Below are 21,480 nucleotides of genomic sequence, written 5' to 3'. Positions count from 1 at the left end.
GCTTGCTACCCGAAAGCTATAACTCTGCCAGCATCAGGGGCTGTCGCCAGCCCCTTTCCCCTCAGTTCAGTGTTGGCAGAGGCCAGGCTTCTATACCTCAGGCTCCACTTTCAAGATCCCTGCCTTTCATCATCACAACCACCACAGGGCCAGGGCTGGGCACGTGGCTCCTCACCCTCTCCGTGCAGCCACCACCATGGGGTGTTAGGTCTGGGAAGCGTGAGTCTCCAGTCTCCAGGCCTGGCTCAGCTGTACAATGGCCCAGGGCAAACAAGTGTAACGTCCCCTCACTAAGAGCCTCAAAGGGCTGGAGTGTAGCTCAGGACTGAGTACTTCCTAGCATGTGCAAGGCTCTGGATTCAATCCCCAGTTTTCCAGAACAGAGGGGGGTGGGTGGGGGATGAATTGTCCCTAAAGAGATGACAGTGTCCAAAAGAAAAAAAAAATGGCTCACTCACAATCACAGAGCTTAGTTGAGGCAACTGGGAGCAAACTGGAAAACTGCTTTATTATCAAACGTGTGGTCGCTTCTGGCTATTGGGAAGTCCGTTTACCCTGTAAAACTCTGCCACAGTGTGACCTCCAGGTAACGAGTACCCTACGCCTCAGCATAAGATCTGCTGCCGTGAGGAGCACGCCGGATGTTGGCCTTATTTAGGTCCCTACCAGGCTGCAATTCCTGAGGACAAGGTCCATGTCCCTGGTAGTCTTTGACTTCTTACGTGTGTGCATACAGTGGCCATGAAGAGCAGAGGGTCCGCCTGAGTGTGGGTTAGCAGAGCCTTTTGAAGAATCCCTAAGACACACATATATCTGTTTGGTCTTTGCTGTGTAACCCAAGCTAGTGGCAAACCTGTGACAAACCCCTGTCTCTACTTCCTGAGTGCAGCAGGCATTCAATGCCCAGCCCTGAGACACACAGCAAAGAGAGACAGCTGAGCGTCAAAGAGGCCTCCTTCAAGACCCAACACCTTTTTCCCAGAACAGATCTGAGGAGACCCCCTCTATCCCATAGAACCTGGACCACACGAAGTGATCGTTTCCTATGGGTTTTTTGCTGTTTTCTGAGACAGGGTTTCTCTGGGTAGTCTCGGCTGGCTGGGAACTTGCTATGTAGCCCAGGCTGGCCTCCAATTCATAGAGATCACCAGCCTCTGCCTCCCAGGTGCTTGGTTAAAGGGCGTCATTACCACACCCAGTCTCCTGGAGCTGATTCTTATTAAGAACCATTAATTATTTCTTGTCTGCTGTGTGTCTCCCTCACCACACTGCTCACCAGCCATACTACAGACGGGGAGCAAAGGACGACCCTGTGTGGGAGCTGAGACCCCCACCTCAGGTCTGCCTGGGCCAGGAAGTGGCTTGCTACTCTCTCCATCACCTGTTCAGAGGTGACCACTGTCCAGCATGGCCACTTTGCACCAGGTCTTGGGGATTCACCTACATGTGCCTCAGCTCTGTTTACTCTTAGTTCCTTCTCAGATCTGTGGTCAGGCTAGGTTCTCTGCTGCGTCACCCCAAGAACTGCTGTGATACCCCTTAGCATGTTCCTGTCCTTCCTGGTTCTCTGCCTCATTCTCAGTACAAAGGAAGTCTTCTGTGAGGGACACTCCAGGGGGCTGGCCATTAATCTCAGGAAACACCCACATACCTACTTCTGGATATGGATGAGCGTAGACAGTGATTATTCTGGTCAGAACACACTAAAAGGCTTATAATTCCACTTTGAAAGCAAACAAATCCCTCAAAATTGTCTCCCCAAATCATCTCAGTGGAAAATGCCCCCAAGCCACAGCAGACACGTGATACCAGCAGGCCTGCAGGCCCAGAACTGCAGAGCCCCTGGAGCCTAGGATCCAGCATCCATCCGTCTGTAAGGCAGAGAGCCTGGGGAGCCTCCAGGAGGGCCCACTGCCACCAGCTTACTTGGGCCTCCTCAGTCCATCCCTGGATAAACAGAAGGCCACAGCAGCAGATGGACCGGCTGGCCTCTCCTCTCGGCACACACACACAAGCTCTTTGTGGCTTCACTGCCAGGGCTGGGCTCAGCAAAGGAAAACCAAAGGCGCCTGGCCGCAGGACACTGGGCCACTGTTCTTCCTACTTCAGGAGAAACCACAGCCCGGGGCTGAAGGAGCCAGTGTTCAGGTGGAAACTGGAGAGGCTGAGCCCAGAGGAGGCCGGTTGGGGGTTGCCCTAAAAAAGAGGCTGTTTTCAGGCCAGGCTTCCTGCTATCCCAACTTAACCACAAGGCTACAGTCACAGGGCGAAGCCCCTGGCATCCAATCTGCTCAGACTCAGCCCCAGCCAGCCTGTTGCTGACCACCTGAACTTTAGTAGCTCTGACCTACACAACAGGGTTGATGGCAGTTCATCCCCCTGCCCTGGTTACTTTGTCTTGGCTCTCTTTAGTCTTTCCCGGCTGAACCGTTTCTCCTGCTCATTTGTTTGTTTCTTGAGGCAGGGCCGTGTGCATTCCAGGCTGGTTTTAAATTGGATATATGCTGTGCGATCATGAACTTCTCCTATGCCCCCGCTTCCACCTCGTGAGTGTCAGGGTGACAGGTACGCACTATCACATCCAGTTTTACGTGGTCCTAACAACCAAACCCTAGAGTCTCACGCATGCTGGCCACGCACTCTGCCAACTGAGCTACAGCCCCTGCCTGTTTTATTTTTATTATTGTCATCCTGTTTTGTTAAAACAGGCCTTTTAAGTCCTGACCCTCCTGCTGCAGCCTCCCAGAGTGCTGAAGTTACAGGTACACACCCCGGTATCCAGCCCTTAGTGTTATTTGCAGTGGCTGCATTCTATATAAAGTCTGAATCGGTGAGTAATGGCCCGGCATTCCTCAACACCCCAGCCCTTGAAGATACAGTCTTCCCCCTGTGACTGCCTCTGCTCTAAATATGGTTCACCTTGTGCTTCAAGTCCTGTCCTCGTGTGTGTGTGTGTGTGTGTGTGTGTGTGTTTGCACACTCATGCCTTGCCTACTATATTGTGGGTCAGCAAGATGGCTCCAGTGGGTAAAGGTGCTGGCTGCCAAGTCTGACAGCCTGAGTTCAATCCCTAGGACTTACACAGTAGGAAAAAAAACCTAATCCCAAAAAGTTGTTCTCTGCTCTTTACATGTGCACTGAGGCAAGAGGCAAGAGCATGCATATATATATATATATATATATATATATATATATATATATATATATATATATATATATATATATATATAACAATGGCTACTCTAATGGAATAATTACTACCATGTCATACCCTCCCCTCTTCTTCTAGCTCTACCCCAAAAGATTCACTACCATCAGTTACAGCCCGAAGCTGTGCATTTGCTCCATAAACTTGTTTGTCCTCCCTGTCTGCTGTGTAGCACCCCTGACCTCCCTCCCTCCACCCCACCCCCATTCCTGGGAACCATTCTATTGTCTATGTCTACATGGCTGAGCTTTTCTTGTTATGCACTGGGAACTGAACACAGGATCTCAAGCTGTTCTACAATCGAGCTATGCCCTAGCCTTTAAAATGTCTTAAACATATTATTACTTTTAATTACATGTGTGTGCCTGTGTGTGGGTAGGGACACAGGAGTTCCAGTCGACCAGAAGCACCAGGGTTACAGGCTGTGAGCTACCTGACTCAGATGCTGGGAACCACACTCAGGTCCTCTGTGAGAGCAGCAACTGCTCTTCACCACTGAGCCACCTCACCAGCTCCCTTTAAAAATAATGGTAGGTGTCTGTGGGTTGGAGGACCATGCAGTGTTTTCTTTCCAGATGAAGCTCTATAATGATGACCATGACTTGGCTTTCAAGGCCTAGTGTGACCACCGTGTTTGCTCTTGGGACTCCCTCACCAACAGACCTGGCCCAAGTGCTCGGCACAGACGTCCAAGGTCTGGCCTGCCCAGTGAAGCACTCGCCCTGTCTGACCTCAGACCTGGCCTCAGACAAGGAAGTCTTTCCCTACTTCAGGCTCAGCATCTAGCCACCCGATTTCCATGCAAATCCAGGCACAGCCTATAGGCTTCATGACCAACATGAGTTCAGGGCAAGGGGTTCTCTACCTGGCCAGTGACAGAGTTTGGGAACTTTCGTCTTTCTACCTAGTGCCTCATACTCCCATCTATAAAATGGGAATAAAAGTACTTAGGGTCAGGCTCCAAACACATGATGGTGGCTGGCACAGCATCTGTCCCCATGCTGCCCAGGCCACCTGCTAGGACAGTCCTTCCTCACAGCAGATCATAACAGCTACTGTCAACTTCTGCTGGGCCCATGGGAACCAGGCAGACGCTCGCTCCTTCAGTACTGTTTGTTGGGCCTCCTACTTGGGTTGCTTGCTTTTAAGCTTTTAAACTCTTTATGGCCGGAGTGCACGTGTGTCTCTTTGTGTGCGTCTGCAGGTCTCAAGGGAAGGAGCACTAGAACTTAAGGCACCCTTCCAAGGAGAAAGAAATGTGGGAGAGCCAGTGCACCAGGAGAGGGATGCTATTTGGGGCTATTGGACAGAGGGAAGTCACTGCACCAGCATGTAGGGACCCGAGGACTACAGGAAGGTTGCTTGAGGCTGAGAGACCCTCCCTGGTCCACCAGGCAGGGTGCAGCTGGTTGCATTTGCAGTGCAACTTTTCCAAGCCTCAACTCCTAGACCTTCGAGAGCTCGAGAGAGGCCCTGCCAGGCTGTTCACATGCAATTCTAATACGTGATGCTGTGCTTCGCCTTCAAAGAGCTTCAGGACCCACCTAACCTGAGTATATACACCATTCTTTCCATTTCACAGATAAAAAAAAGCTGAGACGCTAAAAGATTGGCCCAGGGTCAGGATGCTGACCTGCCTGACTCCACCTTGCATAACCCTTCCAAGTCCAACAGACGGTCAGCTGGATAGGGTTAGCATGTGGCTACCCAAGAGGCAGCTTTGTAGCTATGAGCTTCTGTGAAGAGGGAAGGAGAACCTCTGATCAGAAGGGTGCCCCAAGTCCAGAGTCTCAGGCATTCGGCATCCGGCTCCTACCCCAGGTGTACTCTTCCAGTTTCTAGACCAGCTCACCCTAAATAAACCTGCTTTCTGCCGCCTTCCCCTTCCTGGGCCCCTCTTTCAGGGCCCCGTGGCCCAGTCCGTGTCTAAGAATACCAGGCTAAGGCAAACAAGAGCTGGCATGCTCGCCCGAGGACGGGCTCTCCCTTGGCCGTTTTGCAAAGGGCCTGTTTTGGCGGCCCAGGCATTCAGTTTCCTTCATTAGAATGGGCCCCGAGCTGGCTGCCACTGACCTCTGGACCCATTCCATCAGAGAAGGGATGAAAGCAGAGAAAAGTCCCAAAGGAGCTGCCCTTCCCCAGCAGCGGGGACAGAGGTCTGAGTAGATGCAGCGTTGGACACTCCACAGGCAACGAGAGAGGCAGGACACAAAGCCAGGCCATAAGGGACAGGCTCACAAAGGTGGCCCTCAAGCAAACACAGCAGGAGAACCAGTCAGAGGAGAGAATTAAGGCGGGAGAAAGTGAGACCCTAAGAGCAACAGCTTTTCTGGAACACTCGGGAGCAGAGGCAAAAATAAGAACAGGGTCCTGGTGGCACCCACCCAGTGCCAGACAGTGGAGCGGGTGAGGTTCACAGACTGCCTAGACCAAAGACAAAGATTCCAAGTGTGAATTCTTCCAGAAACTCAGGGAGGTTCTGCGTGCCAGTGCACATTAGCATAACAAACGCTGAGCTTTCTAGACTGAGGGTGGCAGCTTCGCCTGGGGTCTCATGTCCCTGAGGGACATTTAGACCTAGGGAAGTGGGAAGCAGAGGGTTGCTCCTCCCTCTCTCTCTCTGTCTCTCTCTGTCTCTGTCTCTCTCTCTCTCTCTCTCTCTCTCTCTCTCTCTCTCTCTCTCTCTCTCTCTCTCTCTCTCTCCACCTGTTTTCTCCCGTCTGCCTAATGGGATTGGGAATTTATCAGAAACTACAGTGTGTGGCCAGAGAGGAGTAGAGTGTGGAGGGTCTTTTGAAGCCAAGCTGTGTGTAAGCCACCAGCTGAAAAGGACTGACTGCAGCGGCTCACACCCACACAGGAGCTGCCTGTGAGAAGGGCACACGGCTGGCCAACCTCACCATCCGGTGGCTGGGTAACGTTGGAAAAATGTCTTCACCTCCCTCAACATCACTTTCGTCCTGGACAATGGGCTCAACAAGCCAGGTCCTAGCAACTCAGAAGGCTGAGGCAATTCAAGGCTAATCTGGGCTACAGAGGGAGAGCCTGTCTCAGAACACCAAAATAAATTGATAAATATATTTTTTTTACTTATCGTTTTAGGGGTTGGGAGATGACTTGGCAGGTTAAGGACACTTGTTCTTGCAGGGTTCCTGTGTCTGATTCCCAGAGCACATATGGAAGCTCACAAAGGGCTGTAACTCCAGTTCCAGGGGAACCACAAGTACAGGAAACACACGTGGTGCACGTATATGCAGGCAAAACACCCATACACAGAGAAATGGTTTTTTTTAATTAAAGTTTTAAAATAGGTATCTCGTGTAGCTCAGGTTAGTCTTGAACTTCTAGTCCTCCTGTCTCTCCCTCTCTAGCCCTGTGGATGCACCAGGCCTGGCTTCTATCAGGCTGGGGACTCAAAGTCAGGGATTCACTGAGTGTTAAGCAGGCTCTCTACCAACTGGGCTGCATCCCAGGGGCTAACATTTGCTTTAACAAAGCAAACCTTTGTGATGATACCTCCTGTGTGCTGGATACTAACATACACATGTCTTTACAACCTGCCTAACACAGGAGGTAGGCGGTCTCACCCTCACCCCAAAGGTGAGAAAACACGAGTCACAAAACATGAGGCAGCAGACAAAGATGTGAACTGTGAACCAGGTGTCCAACTGGGACCACTGCAGCCTGCTCCCCCAGGACTGTCCTGTGCTGCTAAGTGCCTCTGACACTGAAAGCAGACTGGTCAGGGCTGGGAGGACTGAGACGTGAACTGCTGCACGAGAAACCAACCTGGGGGATGGGCTGGGAAAGCGTCCTCGGTGGTGTCTAAACCTGTGGTTGGTCCAAAGAACTTGTCAGGATCCTGATTCTCAAGTCGACCGGGGACTTGGGGGGAGTGAACGTGGCCTGCAATCTGCACTCAGCCAGCTGACTCTGGCCAGGGTGTGAGGTCCATGGGGTTGCTCTCAATGCTGTCCTTATTACAGCTGTCACGGGGACAGGGGAAGACCCCTGATCTAGCAGAGAGCAGAGCTGAAGGGAGCAGCCTTGAAGGAGTCTACAACCTCAGTTTCCCTCGGAGACGGAAGTGTCAGTCAACCACTGGCCCATTCCCAGGCCCTGGCTGTGAATAACGCCCCATCACCTCTGTTCCCGGTGGCAAGCAGCAGTAGATACTGCCCTTTGCTTACAGGCTCCCAGAGGGAGGAATAAAAATAAAACAACCCTGACAGTAGCAGCCGCCCTGTCAGGAGTGGGCCCACTCGGTGGAAAGGCTGCCTCCAGCTGCGGCTGGCAAAGTCATCTAGTCTTCTACACTGGCAGCACAGGACACAGGGCTCCTCCTAGCCACACATGAAGAGACAATGGGATAGTGGCCAGGCTGAGGAATCTACAAGGGCACAGATGAATCAGGGAAGGGAGCGTGCAGGGACCATTGCTCTGCAGCCACCTCTGACCTCCAGCATCACTGCCGACGTAAGAGCCCCCAACAACTTCCTTGACTCCATCTAAGTGCCCAGTACTTGCCAGGCTGGCACCTCCTTTATTTCTCTGCACACAGCCTTGGGTCACTGTGCCCATCCGTAAGCCAGGGAACTGAGACTCACTGGGGATCAGGGTAAGGTAAGGTGGCACAGCTGACAAGGGGCAGCGCTGGGGTGTATCCTACCCCTGCCTAGATGTCTGGAGTCCCCCTCCCAAGGGTGCTTGCTTTATAACAGGACCACGCCCTGATGGTTTCCCTTCCCTGATGCCTTGGGCTTTACAGATCTGGGGATGGTTCACTGGAGTCCTGAGCAGCAGAGGGCCGAGTGCAGAGCTGGCTTCATGATTAGGCTCGACGAGGGCTTTTGTCTGGGGTTCAAAAGCTAAGGCTGAGGGCCCAACAAGATGGCTCAGTAGGAAAAAGAGCTTGCTGTATAAACACGGGAACCTGTGTTTGATTCCTGGTGCTCATATAAAGGTGGAAGGAGAGAGCCCACTCCACAAAGCTGTCCTCTGACTTGACAATTACACTGTGGCACATGGGCTCTACCACCACACGACACGCATACAAGCTGAGGCTCTGAAGGAGAATTTTCCAGGCCATGATGTGGGGTGAGTTATGACACCAGCTAGAACTGGAGTAGCATTATCCTGCTTCAGGCCTTGCCACCAGCCAGTGCTGGGGCCTTGAGACAGTCCCTTGTTTTTCCCCGGCATTACTGGGCCTGTTCCAAGATTTCAAATTCAAACAGATCTGCCTAACCCTGTCTGGTGTGCACCCATCCATATAGCTGGGTGTACTTTAAAACCACCAAGGCAGCTTGGCAAACTCCCAATGACTGGTGAGACTGCAGATCAATTAAGTCTGGACATTTTAAGACTCCCCAGTATATGTGACCTACTGGAGTGCCCAGCAGACGGGGCATATGCACAACTTGCCTGGAGGTTAGAATGTAGGAATTTGTGCACATGCAGGTTGGGTGGTCTAATTAGCTACCAGGACACACACATGAATAAAAGCCACAGGGGGAGTGGCAAGGCCTGTGAATGTCCCAAAATGTGTTCCATCAGAAAAGGGCCTCACTGGTCAAGTCTGAGTGCAAACATTGTATGCCCTCCCTGTTCCTTTTAAGAGTTCTTGGTTTGTCAAGCTCCGAGGGGCTCTGTGCTGAGGAAACCAGTTTATCTCCTGCTTCTTAATGACCCCAGAGTGCCTAGTTCAGCCAAGTGCTTTGTAGTACCCCATGTCACTGTGGATGGTGTCTGAATCAGGAACCAAGCCAGGCTGGGGAGGGGTTTTATTGCCTTGCCTGTACTCCTGGGGTGGGAGTTGTGGAGGAGGGGACCAAGAACCTAGGGGTGAGGCTGCTAAAGGCTGGGGTGGGGAGGGAGCTTGTGAGCAGCAAGTAGCAGGGGAGGAAGAGTGTACCCCAGCTGGGAGCTGCAACATAGTGCTGTTTGCCATGGTTCCCCACTGGCTACTGTCTGCCATAAAAACACACGCATGGGTGTGCAAAGGCACACACGAGAACACACGAACAAGCACATGTGTGTGTGCACACATGCATGTATATGCACATACTGCTTGGTTTCTGTAGAAAAGAGTCCCAGAGATAAAGCCACCTATAGATAGTTGTAGGAGAAAAGTGGAGATGGCCAACAGGAACTAGAACTAAAATATGAATATTTATAGCTACCTACATTTCTTACACCATGTCTCAGTGTCAGGAGCCAGCACTCCCTGGATAACACTGAAAGGGCTCTAACCTCCTAGAAATATTCTATCCGTCCCAGGTGTCCTGCAAGATGGTGTCCTTTCACAGACAAGCTGAGGCGTCTAGGGTTGCTAGCTCAAGGTTTTATTGGGAGCAGCAGGCTGGTAGGGAACCCTGCCCCTCCTCCCAGGACATGGCTGGTTACTCCCCGTAGCCAGTCCTAAAGTGAGAACTGCCCACTTTTCAAAAGCCAGGACAATACATACAGGTCTCCAGTATTCTTTCTCCATTTGACCCAAAGACTAACTTCTTATTTATCTTTTTGCTATTGTTTTGAGACAAGTTCCTGTTTCCCAACCTGGACTGGCCAGGACCACCACACCCAGCCCAAAGGATGATCAATTGCAATGGGCACCTTACACGTGAATTTGAAGTGCTCTACCCCAACCCCAGTCAGGATTTAGATACTGGGCAGGACCTGGGGAGGCAGCAGCCGCTCATCCTGTTCAGGTTGGCACTAGGAATACCTGCCTTTTATTCCTTCGGGAAGGTGCATCTTGAAGGTAAAAGTGGCCAGAAAGCAGGCGTGAGTTTTAGCAGTCACTCATTTTAATGTCCCCTCACCCCGCCGAGCTCTAAGGATCACAGGAGACCACGGCAAAGGTCCAAGTGTCCCTGTGCCCTAAGGCCCGCCCATCATATGAGATAGGGTGTCCTGGTGCACGGGGGGCGGAGGGGGGTGCTGCTTCTGATCTGTCTGGAGCGCTGGCAAAGTCTGCTGGGGCAGAACCTGCTTCCAGTGAACACAGCAGAGGCAGAAGGAGGACTTACTAGGAGAGGGAGGAGCACCAGTCTGCAGGTGGAGGACCTTGTTGCCAGAGACTCTAAGTACCAGACAGGAGGCAGGGAAGCTATAGATGGCTTCTTGTCAAAGGGGCAGCTCAGGGCCCTTCATCTTTTCAATAAATATTCACCCAGTCCTAGAGTGTCATTCATTCCTTTAGGCACAAAGATGAACCAGAGATAGCCCTGACCTCCCGAAGCTCAGAATCTAGTGACTAATAACAATAAAAACAATTCTAATTGGATGGGCATTTTGTCGTGATTTCTCAAGTAAGGATTCTGGCTACAGAGGCTAAGCGGTTTGCCCAGTGTCACACAGCCAATACATCTCACAGGCAGGATTCTCCTCCCAGGGGCCCTGTGTTTGTAGATGATATTTGTAGTGCGCTGAGGGAGGAGGACTTGAAGGGAAGGACTAGGGTAACGTCACATAGGAAGGATTTAGGCAAGACTAGGGGAGGCAGACTAGAGACAGGAAGTCAGCACAGGGGCTGTCACAACAGCCAGACAACCACCATGAAGGGGGGCTTGGCCTGGGACTGCTGCATGGGTTGTGTACTGCATCAGCTCTCAGGGTGGTCCAGGGTCCCACAGGCTGCAAGACTAGCTCTTCCCTGCAGTTGTGTAGCCCAGGGGCTTTAGGAACAGACACACATGACCAGGAGTCTGGGGACAAGCCTTTTGGTCTCTAAGTAATTGCTGTCACCCAACCCCACGCTGTTATCACAAGTTTTGTTTCCTCCAGGGGAGGAAGGAGCTACTGAGCCCCAGATGCATTGCACATCACACCCTGAGCCCATTGGGTTTGCATTTCTACATCAAAGATTCTGACTGAAGGGGGTCCCAAGAGCCAATAAGGTGGGTCCCTAAAGCCATCCAAGTCCTGAGGCACAGAGGCTCAGCAAACTTAGAGATGCCACCAAGACCTGAGTTTGACCCCAAGACCCACATGGTGAAAGGAGAAAACTCCTACAGTTTGTCCTCTGACGGCCATACGTGTACACACACACACATACACACACACACACACACACACACACACACACACACACACACACTCCCTTTCTGGAGTGTTTCTTATTCACTTCACAGTTTCCTGCTTCATAACCAGACAAAGGTCTTCCAGTCAGGATCTCCGTCCAGGGGGCTTGGGGAGCGCTCTTCTCCCTTGTCACTTTCTCTGGGGGCTCCTGTGATGCGATGCTTATTTTGTGGAACTAGGACAAGCTTTGCAAGTCCTTCAGAGCCCAGTTGTTCATTTCTCCCAGGCTGGGACAGAGGGCGAGGAGAGGCCTAGGATGCAGAGAAGCTGCAGGACAAGGGGAAAGGAGAAGGCGAGTCAGAGTCCTGGGTGCAGACAGGGTGAGTGACAACCCAGGCACTGAGCACCAGATCTCTCAGACAAGTACCTTAGCTGTCAGTGTCTCGGCTTCCTCACAGTGCAGTGGGCACAATAGGCTGTCCAGTGCAAGCAGAAGGGACGGGTGGTAGTCAGAGAACTTGGTCGTGGAAAGTGTGGGTACCTGGCTCACATGGCAAACATTCTAACAGCCCACTCTGCCCTGTGTCTGCCTCTTGCCAAGACCTGGCTTCCATGGGAAGGTACCCTATGCTGAGATGGAAACAGCAGGAAGTCAGGATGGAGAGGGATGGGAGACTGGGAGAGGAGGGAGGAGAGAAAGCAGCTATAGTACGAAATGTGTGGTTACCTAGTGAGGCCATTCAGCAAATGGACATTAGGTCCTGCCTAGCTTCTTCCAGGGATATAGCCCTGAACAATCAATCCATCTGGGTCTTCTGGGGGCTATGAGGTAACCCTTGCAACTTTCCACGGGAGAAATGGGAGGCAGTTGTCAGGAGTAGGGACTCACTCACAGTGCTGATTTCCAGAAGCCAGGCCATGACGACTTGACTTTGGAGGATGAAGGCCCTCTGACAGGATTGGGACCCTTCTGTACCTGGAGTTTGGGGATGGGCCAGCCCCACACTCTAGCAATACTCTCCTTTCAGTCCACAAACATGGAGCAGCTGGGCAGAACAGAGCTCCGACAAAGCTGGTCCTGCCTCGCTAAGGGGGCAAGCTCACCCCAAGGGACAGCAGGGTCCACACTTCCAGCCTTCAAACTCATTCTTTCTTTTTTTTTAAAAAAAGATTTATTTATTTGTTTGTTTGTTTGTTTATTTAATGCATGTGAGTGCACTGTAGCTGTCTTCAGACACACCAGAAGAGGGCATCAGATCTCCTTACAGATGGCTGTGAGTCACCATGTAGTTGCTGGGAATTGAACTCAGGACCTCTGGAAGAGATCTGGACTGAGCAGTCAGTGATCTTTAACCTCTGAGCCATCTCTCCAGCCCTCAAATTCATTCTCTCCCTGGAACTATTTGGGAGCAGGACAAGTCCACCCTCACTGCCAAAAGGAGTCAGCCTCGGGGACATGGTGTTCTGTGACCTTGCCGTCTACCCCACCTAGGGCCACCTCTATCCTATAAAAGTTGATGCTGGCTGGGAATACAGCTCAGCTGGTGAAATGCTTGCCTAGCATGTGTGAGGCTCTGGTACATGCCTACCCTAGATCTCAGGCCGGGGAGGCGGGGAGGACCCGTTTAAGACCATGCTAGGGGGCTCTCTTCAGCGGCACACATATTAAAATTGGAACAACACGGAGCAGATGAGCATGGCCCCTGTGCAAAGATAATACAAAAATTCAGTGTCCCATATTTTTTTTTATTTTGTTTTGGTTTTTTTTTTGGTTTTTTTTTTTTTGTTTTTTGGTTTTTTTTTATTAACTTGAGTATTTCTTATATACATTTCGAGTGTTATTCCCTTTCCCGGTTTCCGGGCAAACATCCCCCTCCCCCCTCCCCTTCCTTATGGGTGTTCCCCTCCCAACCCTCCCCCCATTGCCGCCCTCCCCCCATAGACTAGTTCACTGGGGGTTCAGTCTTAGCAGGACCCAGGGCTTCCCCTTCCACTGGTGCTCTTACTAGGATATTCATTGCTACCTATGGGGTCAGAGTCCAGGGTCAGTCCATATATAGTCTTTAGGTAGTGGCTTAGTCCCTGGAAGCTCTGGTAGTGTCCCATATTTTTAATGAACGTATATACTTACAAAACAAAGCTCTAAAAGAAAACACTTGTCTATATAGCGAGTTCCAGGCCAGCCTGGCCCACTTGAGACCCAGCTTCCAAAACAAAAGGAAACCCAAAACCCCAAACCAAAATCCAGCTGGCCCTGGTAACGCTGGCAGACGCCAGTTGGGTCCAGTCTCATCCCTATGGCAACAGCCCCTCCCTTGATGAAGGCTTCCCGACTCGTTTTCCAACACAGTATCTCCTTCCTTCCTTCCTTAGACTTGTGGATTTTTCCCCCTGACATCTGTAAAATTATTTACAATAAAAGACACATTCGGTGTTGGACCAACAAGATAGATGTAACCTGTCAAGGCAAAGGAGGGCAACAGCCTCACCGACAGGCAGCATGTGCGTTCACAGGCCTCACCAGGGGAAGTTCCAGTTAGCTGGTGTGAGTCTCCTCATCTGACGGAGATTTCACTCCATGAGGAAAGACCGGGTGCAAAACCCGAAGAACATACTGAGCCAAGAGTACAGATGCCACAAGAGTTCTAGCAGCCGTTCCGGGGACTTAGTTACCAAGCTCCCTTCTCAGGGCGCTTCCCATAGCCTGGTGGGAGTGGGGACAGAGAGGAGAGACAACCAAGCTTGGAGCAGGATATCAGGCAGAGATGGGAACTCTAAGGGCAGAGGCTCTACCTTGCTCCAGAGGCTGAGCATTCCATGTCTACTGGTGCTAAGCCCCTGCCTACGTCAGGACAGGGGCCCTGCAGGTAGGGAAGGGCAGCCACCTGCCATCAGCCTAATACTGGCAGTATGGATCCAACCTGCCATCTGTCCTAGAGTACTTTAGATTAAGAACTTCTTCTGGGACTGGAGAGATGGCTCAGAGGTTAAGAGCACTGACTGCTCTTCCAGAGGAACCGAGTTCAAGTCTCAGCAACCACATGGTGGCTCACAGCCATCGGGAATGGGATCTGATGCCCTCTTCTGCCCTGCAGGTGTACATGCAGACAAAAAGCTGGCTCGAAAGTCAAGAGCATTCGTTGCTCTTGTAAGGACCAGGGTTCAGTTCCCAGCACCCACCTACATGGTGGATCACAACCGTTCCTAACTTCTAGGGGACCTGATGTCTTCTTTTGCCCTCCTTGGGCACTGCACATATGAGGTACAGAGCCGTACGTGTAAATGAAATACATTTAAAATTAAAATATGTAAACATAAACAAAAGAGTAAAGCAAAACAAATAAACAACCCCACTTCCCAGCACAAAGCTGAAGCCAAACACCTCCCTCAGGAGAGTAACTTGCATGAGTGACTGGAATGTAGGGGGAGGCAAGACTCGGGTGAGCGAGACCGCCCCTGCGAAGTCCTCAGAGCAGGACGGGCACTCAGCTTCCCTCACTGTTGGGCCAAGAGACTTAGTTCCGGTGGACATGGGGGTGTCTGTATGTACAAAGGGCCTAAGAGAAAGACTGAGGCAGGGACTGAGAGGATCAAAATACACCCCAAATATGCTGCTTTGACAAAGGACTATTATTGTTTCTTTTTCCCTAGGTAAAGAAGACTCGAACCAGGCCCTTCCGCTCATGCTTGGAATCCCAGCCTCAGGAGGCTGCGGGAGGAGGGCAGTTCTGAGTTCAGGCCTAGAAGCTAGGCTACAGTAAGACTTCATCTCAAAAAAGGGAGGGAGAAAATAAAAAGTAAAAAATGAATCAAAAAAGAGGAGGTGGAAGAGGAGGAAGGGGAGGAAGAGAGGAAGAGGAAGAGGAGGAAGAGGAGGAAGGGGAGGAAGGGGAGGAAGAGAGGAAGAGGAAGAAGAGGAAGAGGAGGAAGGGGAGGAAGGGGTAGAAGGGGAGGAAGAGAGGAAGAGGAGGAAGGGGAGGAAGGGGAGGAAGAGAGGAAGAGGAAGAAGAGAGGAAGAGGAGGAAGAGGAGGAAGAGGAGGAAGAGGAAGAGGAGGAAGGGGAGAAAGAGGAGGAAGGGGAGGAAGAGGAGGAAGGGGAGGAAGAGGAGGAAGAGGAGGAAGAGGAAGAAAGGGAGGAAGAGAGGAAGAGAGGAAGAGGAGAAAGGAGAGGAAGGGGAGGAAGGGGAGGAAGGGGAGGAAGAGGAGGAAGGGGAGGAAGAGGAGGAAGAGGAGGAAGAGGAAGAAAGGGAGGAAGAGAGGAAGAGGAGGAAGAGGAGGGAGGGGAGGAAGAGGAAGAAAGGGAGGAAGAGAGGAAGAGGAGGAAGAGGAGGAAGGGGAGGAAGAGGAAGAAAGGGAGGAAGAGAGGAAGAGGAGGAAGAGGAGGAAGGGGAGGAAGAGGAAGAAAGGGAGGAAGAGGAAGAGAGCAACCATATGAATTTGTAAATTTGTGCCAGGAAGAGACTAGCAAGGGTGTGGGTCTTCAATCTCAGCTAAAAGGCAAGTTCTAGGACCAGGACTACAGTGGGTGAGTGGTGTGTGTGTGTGTGTGTGTGTGTGTGTGTGTGTGTGTGTGTGTGTGTGTCCCAGGGCTACAGTGGGTGAGTGTGTGTGTGTGTGTGTGTGTGTGTGTGTGTGTCCCAGGGCTACAGTGAGTGAGTGTGTGTGTGTGTGTATGGGTAGAGGCAGAGACTGACACAGACACACAGAGATCAGAGAAGGGGAGTGGGGAGGGGAGAGGAGAGGAAAGGAGGGAGAAGGGAGGGGAGGAGAGAGGGAGAGATTTGTTAGTTTAATTTGTGGGCTCTAGATAGAGGCCTGGGAGAGAAAAGAGAACATTCTTTCTCCTCCACACAGATCAGTCCACACTGCCCAGTGTGAGGGGCTAGCCTGCTGGTAGAGGGCTTGCATTACCGTACCAGAGACCCTGGGTTCGGTCCCTAGCAAGCTCCTCACAAAAAGCCAGAGTTATGCAGTATCACAGTATTCCAGCCACATTTGTTTTCCTGGTCAAGGCCCTGGCAGGGGTCAGGATGAGCTCAGGTGTCCACCTCCAAGGAGCCTTCCAAACATCTCTCCCCTGGGACCAGGTGGTCTCCACCCTGCAGGAAGGCCTACGGCTGAGTGTTCCAATTAGGTAGGCGCCGTTGATGACAGGGGTGGGAACGAGGGTGAGTGGAGGTCAGGGATGTGGGCTTGGCCACCGAGGAAGGTCAGCACCCCTGGGGCAAAAGATATCAGTGAACTAAGGCCTGTTTTACAACTTGCAATTCCAGCCTGTTCTAGGCGCTGTGCTGGGTGCTTTGCAGGCCTTCCTGGAGAACCACACCAGTTACCACTCCCAGTTTGCGTGGGAAAGTGGCACAGATGGAAGGTTGAGGTTTTGCTACCGGCCCAACCAGTACTGGACAGGATAAAGAGGTAAACCCAGGTCCCCAGGCCACAACGCCTTGCTCTCAAGTTTAATTTTACAGTTTGGGGTGGGTGGGTGGAGACTTGGCTCAGCGGTTAAGAGCACTGACTGCTCTTCCAGAGGACCTGGGTTTGATTCCCAGCACCCACATGGCGGCTCACAGTTGTCTGAGATTACAGTTCTGGGGAATCAAATGCCCTCTTCTGGCCTCCGTGGGCACTGCGTACACGTGGTGCCCCGACACGCAGGCAAAACACTCAGACACATAAAATAAAAATAAATAAATTGGCTGGGCAGAGTGGTTTGTCTCTTTAATCCCAATACTTCAGAGGAACTTACACAGGATCTCTGTGAGTTCAAGGCAGCCTGGTTCCAGTTCCAGGACAGCGGGGGTTACATACTAGAGAGACCCTGTCTCAAAACACTAACTAATAAATAAACAAATATAAACAATTCTTTAAAAAATTTTTTTACAAAAGAAAATCACAATTTGGAACCCAGTGTGGCAGCATATACCTGTAGTCTCGGCTACTTCAGAAGCTCAGGCAGGAGGATTGCTCAAGGCAGAGGTTTGAAGCCAGACTGGACAACAGGGAGACTTCCATCTCCAATAAACAACATGAATGCTTGCTTCCGCACGCAGCACATACACTAACACTGCAACAGTACACAGAGGCTTAACAGGGCCCCCGAGCAAGGATGACATGACAATTTCTGAAGGAGTCCATATGAAAAACTAACAAACAAGCATGGATTAACTGCCACCAAGGCCAGTCCAGTGGACTCCCATCTGTCTACTTCCTGAAATCAATAGTGTCAATCGGGTCACAGGCACCACCTTCCAATTGCTGGCACTGACAGGGCCTGGCTTAGGGCAGCTGTGACATGCCCTAGCTGTCCACTGAGACATAGAGACAAAGCCCATGAGACTCAGAGGTAGGAGCACCACGTTCCTGGCAGAAAACCAGTATTGTCTGCTGCTGTGCGTGAAGACAGGAACCTGGTGGGCCTCACTGCAGGTGATCATGGCAGCCAGGGTGGAAAGGACATGGGTGGAAGGAAGAAGGGAAGAGACAAGGAGGGACTGCTCCAGTGGCATCTATGGCATTTAAGGTGAGGCCAGGGAGAGCACATCCAAGTCACAGAGGCACAGGTGAGAATTAGGCAGCAACGTGGCCACTGTCATTAGAGATACCAAAAAGGGCAGGGGATTCCTGTGGGGGATATAAAAGTAGAGAGCCTGGGTGTGGCTGGGCCTCCTGCTAGCAAGTTTTATGATTTCTTTCCCAAGTGTCTGTACATAGTGTAAGTTTTGAGGCCTTTGACCTGATCTCCTAGTGCTCCTGGGTTTCTAGGTGGGGACCAGTTCTTCCCCAGCACAGGTGTGACCTTCCCGTCCGGGATTCAGCCAGCCAGTGCATCCCAGTAGCATCTGTGAACCAGGAAGGGGGCTGAGTACTGGAGGCACACACTCTGGAGAGGTACCAGATGTGGACAAGTGGGACTGGAGAAACAGTGCATTGTGGTGGGCATGACCTGGGTACAGGCAGGGAAGGCTTCCTGGAAGAGGCAACACTGGTGCTGGTGCCTGATTAGGATAGAGGGACAGGGTAGGAGAATCCTCTGAATGTGCTGGCTTGTTTTTGTCAAGTTGACACAAACCTAGACATATCCCAAGTGAGAGAATCTTAATTGAGAAAGTAATTCCGTCAGACTGGTCTGTAGAGAAGTCTGGGGGTATTGTTTTGATTAATTATTGATGTGGGAAGACCAGGTCTACTGGAGGTTATGCCATCTCTGGGCCCATGGTCCTGGGATGTATAAGAAAGCGGGCTGAGCAAACCAGGGAAGCAGCCTTCTTTCTTCCATGGCTTCTGCCCATTCTGGCTCCGTGTTCCTGCGCGGAGTTCCTGCCCTGACTAACCCGAGAATAGTAAGATGAAATATGCCTTTTCCTCCCACTGTGGTCTTTATCACTACATTGGAGAGCAAATTATAGACAGCAAAGAAGACAAAAAAGGCCAGGATGGCTGGGAACCCGGAGAGGTGGCAGAGACCAGGGCAGAAGTTAGGGCAGAGGTAAAACCCCATAGGGTGTGGTGAGAAGTTAGGACTTTGTTCTAACAAGATTGTAACAGGGGCTCGGAGGCCCTGTCATTAAAGAGCGTCAACTCTTCACTGGGACCCGCAGGGCCCACATGGGATTAACAGCAAGATAATTCCTGGCCTCTTGGCTTTCATTCTGTGTCTGTCTCCTTGGTCTTAAGAGAGCCCTAAACACTATGACACAAGGATGAGTGGCCCTTTCGTTATCTAACGTTTCCTGCCCACCCCCTTCATTGCTGAAGTCTCCAAGATAAAAGTAACAGGGAACTTTTACTTGTTTTCTTGTCCTCTTCCAGACCCCTAGAGTAGCGCCCAGAAGTCTCCAGCCATGCCCTAAATCTGGATTCCAGAAAAATCCTAGCAGATTTATCATCCATGATGAGACTGGCCCACCCCTCCAAGCCAGAGCACTGCCCCCACGATGGAAACTGAAGTTGTTTCCCTGCTACTTACGCAGAAGCAGTCATCTCCTAGGAGCCCAACTGATCCCAGAGCAACAGTGGGGTGATCCCCGGAGCCACTCTCCCAGCAGGAGCTGAGATGATGACCAGCTGCCAGTCCGACTAGCACACCTCCTTCTCTCCCATCTTCCCCCATGTAAGGCTGCATCTCAGGGCAGCATCTGCAGAGGGACGGAGGCACTAGCTCTCTGCTGTGCCCTGTACGGCTGCATTGAACCTTTCCAGCACAACTTTCCTGGTTGCTCTCCCAGGCAGGTGGAGGGGTCCTCGTTTGTAGGGGGTTGGGACTCTGGCCTAGGGCTCTGCTAAGAAGACTTAGCAGAGGAAGGTCTCCAGCAAGAGCATTCTGAAGAAGGATGGAAGGACAAGGAAAATTCTGGGGAACATGGTAAAGGGAAGGAGCTCCTTGCTCTGGAGACTGGCCGAGGCCTCTCCATCAGAGAGGTGAAAATTCCCACACGATTAACGTTTGCCATGGAGTTGCTGGCATGCTGGCACTGTCCCGTTCAGACATGGACCGTCCACGTTAACAGCAGTGATTATGGTTTAAGGCCTGATGCTTACGATCTTGGGCAGGGCCACACTCCTCTCTGATGATATTTTCTGGGGATCTCAAGGCCGTTAATTTTGCTTACAGAGGAGACATCCTACCTCCTTGTATCTCTGTGACCTTATCGAGTATAAGCCCACCAGGTACCCCTCAGGAGCCATCATATGATCTCACTTAGGTTTCTAAGCAATCTTTTGAAGATAATAGTCTCAAATCTCACCAAAGACCTACCTATGACTAGATAAAGACTGTGAAGTAAGTCTCTCTCAGAGAATCCCACAGCTGTGCTCTCCGGTGTATCTGTCTTTATTTCTAAGCAACCCTGCCCTCTCTCTTAACCCTCATGGTTAAAATCTATATTAAAATGCTCTATAATAAAAAGATCAACTCTGCTTCATCCGGCTTACCCTGAAATTCGTGTTTATTTCAAAGTCGCAAATTCCAGTTTGGCCTGAGGTGAGGCCCTTAAAAGATTAGGGGAGCTCCTCAGGCTGCAATGGGCAGAGTGGAGCTGAGTCTCCTGCTTCTGTGCCCCTTGACAGGTTTCAGGTCCTGATGTAAGGGCCTGGAACGAAATTCTGGCAGTTGTGTGGAAGGTTTGTCATAGAAAGGCAAGAGAGTAGGATATGTGTTGGAAGGCAGCTTCAGATTCTGCACTGATGGGGAGAAGGGCTCAGGTGATTCAAAACATATTCTAGAACAAACCCACAGGCCTCTGTGGCACTCCCAAGGAGGAAGAGAGGACAGAAAGGAGGGAGGGAGGAAGCAAGGGGGGGGTTCATTAATGACAGGTGACCTTGGAACAACTAGATGGGAGGTATAGTCTGGGGTGGAGGAGGGGAGTGGACGGAAGAACATAGCACCAGGCTGGGACCTCCCTCAGGCACACGTCTGCTAAGGCACCATCCACCATGCCATAGGCCCTTGCATCGTGTCCTGCACTACCTCAGAGAAGCCAACAGACACAGAGAGATCCCTGTTAGGAGCCCTGCTTTAAGTTCTCTGTAAGCTACATTGAGGAGGAGGTAGGCCTTGCTAAGACATCATTCAGAAAACCTGGTACAAAGGAGTGTGGGGAAGGACTCAGGAACTAGTCTAGGCTGAGGCCGCTAAAAAGACATGACAGCTGCAAATACCGTGTGATTCTGGCTTAGGTCTGAGGTTGGGGAACTATGAAAGCAGTCTATATTAGATAACGTGTTACATCCTTCCTAAATTTCCTGCAAGTGACAAGACCGTTGTGCGTATGTGGGAGAAGGCCCTCGGGCTAAAAGGCCACCAAGAATTTAAGAATCAAGGCCATTCAGGAGGAGGCAGGAGGATCACTGTTTCAAGGGTACCCTATTCTACATAGTGAATTTGGGGCTAACCTGAGCTACATGAGATACAGCCTCAAACAGATAACAAAGTTTAGCATCAAATGTCATTATATTTGCAACTAATTTTTATACAGCCCACCAAAAGAGGCAAACAAAATCCCCAGCAGTAAAAACATACAAGCAAGGGCTAGCGAGATGGCTTAGCAGTTAAGAGCACTAGCTGTGGGGTTGGGGATTTAGCTCAGTGGTAGAGTGCTTGCCTAGCAAGCGCAAGGCCCTGTGTTCAGTCCCTAGCTCCAAAAAAAAAAAAAAAAAAAAGCACTAGCTGTGTATCCAAAGGACCCGGGTTCAATTCCTAGCACCCGCATGATAGCTCACAACTGTCTGTAACTCCAGTTTCA

The 21,480-nt window shown here is 51.1% G+C and overlaps 1 protein-coding gene and 2 non-coding genes across 5 annotated transcripts in view; 2 read left to right on the top strand and 1 right to left on the bottom strand.

Moving 5' to 3' along the window:
* Positions 1 to 21,480, bottom strand: part of Rab11fip4 (RAB11 family interacting protein 4) — a 109,576-nt gene that overhangs the window by 46,290 nt on the left and 41,806 nt on the right.
* Positions 12,875 to 12,977, top strand: LOC120095366 (U6 spliceosomal RNA). Its single transcript, XR_015632541.1, has one exon. It is a non-coding gene; the product is annotated as a U6 spliceosomal RNA (small nuclear RNA).
* LOC120095373 (U6 spliceosomal RNA) lies at positions 17,271 to 17,377 on the top strand. The gene has a single exon (XR_015632551.1). It is a non-coding gene; the product is annotated as a U6 spliceosomal RNA (small nuclear RNA).

The sequence above is a fragment of the Rattus norvegicus genome, chromosome 10, assembly GCF_021556685.1.
Source record: "Rattus norvegicus strain SHRSP/BbbUtx chromosome 10, alternate assembly SHRSP_T2T, whole genome shotgun sequence".
NCBI classification, from domain to species: Eukaryota; Metazoa; Chordata; class Mammalia; order Rodentia; family Muridae; genus Rattus; species Rattus norvegicus.
The sequence above is the reverse complement of the archived record's forward strand: the minus strand, read 5'-3'. Positions and strand labels throughout refer to the sequence as shown.